Raw genomic sequence first — 3779 nt, forward strand, 5'->3', positions numbered from 1 at the left:
TCTGTGTCTGTGTTAATTGGTTTCCCTTTTCTTTGTTGAAGAGGGTCTGTGCAATCCTTCTGCCTAGTCCGCCATCTTGCCCTGCCTCCCTCATAAGATTTTTTTGTCGAGATTAAAAGGAAAAATATATGGAAAGCTCATAGTATAATGCCTGATATGCAGTAAATGCTCAATAAAGTCTAGTTGTTATTATTCCAGAATGCTCTGATGGTCAGAGAGGTAGCAGTCTCACTGCAGCAAACTAGAAAGAATTTTTGCATGCTTCCAGTATTTGGTATATGCTGTGCCCAGGGAAAGAAACAAAACAAAATAAAACAAAAACCATCTACCCACCTGCTGTGGGTAAATGTTGTGGAAGACTTGTGTTTTACATAGGCCATGGAGAGAGTCTAAGTTAACCTGTTAAGTAAGGGTGCTAAATTTCTGCCTTGAGCATTATGCTCTTTTAAGATTTATCTATATGGGAACAATTGAGAATAGCAACTCGAAAGCTTAGATAGGAAACTTCAGAGGCAATGAATTTATATTAATAGGGGAGGAACAACTTAGAAAATAAGGATGAGAAAGGTTGTACAACTTAAAGAATGTCACCAGTGTCATTGAGTTGTGCATGTAGAAACTGTTGAATTTGTGTATGTTTTGCTGTGTATATTCTCAATAACAACAAAATAAATAAAAATTTAAAAAAAGAGTAAAGAGATAACTAGGAGCTCTGGTAGCGTAGTGCCTAAAGCACTTGACTGCTAACCAGAAGGTTGGAGGTTCAAACCCACCAACCACTCCTCAGAAGGAAGATGGGGCAATCTACTTCTGTAGTGATACTGTCTTGGAAACCCAAGGAGGGATCTCTATGAGTCGGGTCCGAATCAATGACACATAACAACAACAACAAAGAGGTAACATACAGACTGGGAAAAAAATCTTAGGGAATGACATAACTGATGAAGATCTGTTGTCATAATTGTTGTTAAGTGATGGTGAGTTGGTTCTGACTCATAGCAATGTACAACAGAATGAAACAGTAACTGGTCTTGCACCTTCTCACAATTGGTGCTATATTTGAGGCCGTTGTTGCAACCACTGTGACAATCCATCTTGTTGAGGATCTTCCTATTATTTCTGACCCTCTACCAAGCATGATTTCCTTCTCCAGATATTGATCTTTCCTGATAACATGTCAAGGTATGTGAGATGAGGTCTCACCATCCTCCCTTCTGAGAAACATTCTAGCTGTACTTCCTCCAAGATAGATTTGTTCATTCTTCTGGCAGTCCATGGTACATTTATTATTGTTCACCAAAACCATACTTTAAAGGCAGCAATTCTTTTTTAGTCTTCCTTATTCATTCTTCTGCTTTTGCATGCAAATGAAGTGATTAAAAATACCATGCCTTGGGTGAAGCACATCTTAGTTTTCAAAGTGAAATATTTGATTTTTAACACTTTAAAGTGGTCTTTTGCAGCATTATTGACCAATGCTATATGCGACTTGGTTTCTTCACTTCCATGGGCATTGATTGTTGACTAAGTAAAATGAAATCCTTGACAACTTTAATCTTTCCTCTGTTTATCATGATGTTACTTATTGGTCCACCATTTGTCTATCAATTTGTCATACTGTGGTGGCTTTTGTGTTGCTTTAAGGCTGGAGGTCTTGGTGGTAGAAAGGATACTGGATATCACATGATAGCATTTTGCAAGACTAATGCATTATTCACTGCAAATACCTTTTTTTTAACAACATAAATGACAACAATACATGTGGACCTTATTAGATGGAATACAAAGAAATCAGATTGACTACATCTGTGGAAAGAGGTAATGGAAAAGATCAATGTTATCAGTCAAAACAAGGCCAGGAATTTACTGTGGAATAGACCATCAATTGATCATATGCAAAATCAAGTTAAAGCTAAAGGAAATTAAAATGAGTCCATAAGAGCCAAACACAACTTTGATAATATCATTCCTTAATTTGGAGACCATGGGAAGAATAGATTTGACACAATGAACACCAGTGACCAAAGACCAGATGAGTTGTGGGGTTATATTAAGAATATTATACATGAAGAAAGAAAAAGGTCATTAAAAAGACAGAAAAGACCAAAATGGATATCAGAGGAGACTCTGAAACTTGCTCTTAAATATAGAGTAGCTAAAGTGAAAGGAAGAAATGCTGAAATAAAAGAACTGAACAGAAGATTTCAAAGAGCAGCTCAAGAAGACCAAGTATTATAATGAAATATGCAAAAACCTGGAGTTAGAAAACCAACAGGAAAGAACATGTTCAGCATTTCTCAAGCTGAAAGAACTGAAGAAAAAATTCAAGCCTCGAGTTACAATATTGAAGGTTCTATGGGCAAAATATTGAATGATGCAGGAATCATCAAAAGAAGATAGAAGGAGGATTCAAAATGGAGTCTTATCAGTAAGCACCACGCTATTTCCCTCTAGCATCTAAGTGCTTGAAAAACTAGGTACAGCAGTCTGAATTATGGATTTTGGTGTTCTGAACAGCTCACTGAATCAGAGTGCACCAAACACAGAAGAGCAGAATTAGAGGAAAGGCACAGGGAGATTATTTAAGAAAGAGCTACCTGGCAGAGGATGGACAGGTAGCCGAGAGAGGTCATTGTAAACTTCCTTGGGGCAGTCACTGACTGGTGGGTGAGGGTGGCCACCTGAGATCCCCATGAGCCAAGAAAAAAGACACCCTATATCAGCATACCAGTGATCACTCCAATATCCCAGAGGGCAGCCCCAGAGATCTGCCTCCAGTACCTGATTTTGTCAGTAATTTGGGTCATCTGGGTGTAGGTGGACATGCACACCACTGCTGAGACTCAAGCGGAGAGCTCACTGTTGCACCAGAAAGGCAAGCACCCTCCCATCTCAGTGGGTCACTGAGTGGGCTTGGGTTGGCCTGGGAGACATCATGCTTATCTTTGTCACTGATATTGGGACCACAGTTCACTAGCAGGCACTCCCCTGACTCCAACACAACTGAAATTGCACTCATCTTTGGTGCCACAAGTGGGCAATATCACAGACAAACTCCACAGCCATTAGCAGTCTGGTGGGATTATGCCAGTGCCGCAGGCAGATGGGGTGGGGAGAGAGATGAAGCCATGGCTGAGTGCGGTCCCGGGAATTTGCCTTGGATCAGCTCCTTGGCACTGAGGGTCCTCGAAAGTGGTGTCTTTGAGTGTGCTTGAGCCTGGTGGAAATTTGCGACTCCCTAACAACAGGAATCTTTCCTGATATTGAGCCATGGTCTTGTAAATAACTGCATCATAAATAATAGCCTGCCCAAAACCGATCCTAGCAATACCAAACTTTCCTTCTTCTGCTCCCACCTTCTCTGCCAATAACTTCACTCATTCAATAGAAGAAACCATATTCATCCAATTACCATAAAACCTCGTGCTTTGAATTCTAAACCCTCTTTACAACAAACAGAAACACATATCCACATAACACACAGTGATTTCACCATCACAAAGAAAACAGCAGAGTGACCCAACATATCTGAATCAATAATAAAATAAAATACACCAGCTTCACTTTTTCAAAATATTAAACCATAAAACCAAGACAAAACAAATCAACAGGTAACCAGCAGCTAGAGACAGCACTCTACCAGATTCCAGGGGCTTAAGAAGAGGTTCTGCTTTCCAGTAACCCCAAGAACTCTCAGGACCTTCATGACTGAAAATGTACTAGTTTTTCTAGGCTTTTTTTTTTTTCTTTTCCCAGTTCCTGATTAAAAAAAAAAAAAA

This window comes from Orycteropus afer, unplaced genomic scaffold, assembly GCF_000298275.1.
Source record: "Orycteropus afer afer isolate SDZICR_OR568_19922 unplaced genomic scaffold, OryAfe1.0 scaffold00236, whole genome shotgun sequence".
Lineage (NCBI taxonomy): Eukaryota > Metazoa > Chordata > Mammalia > Tubulidentata > Orycteropodidae > Orycteropus > Orycteropus afer.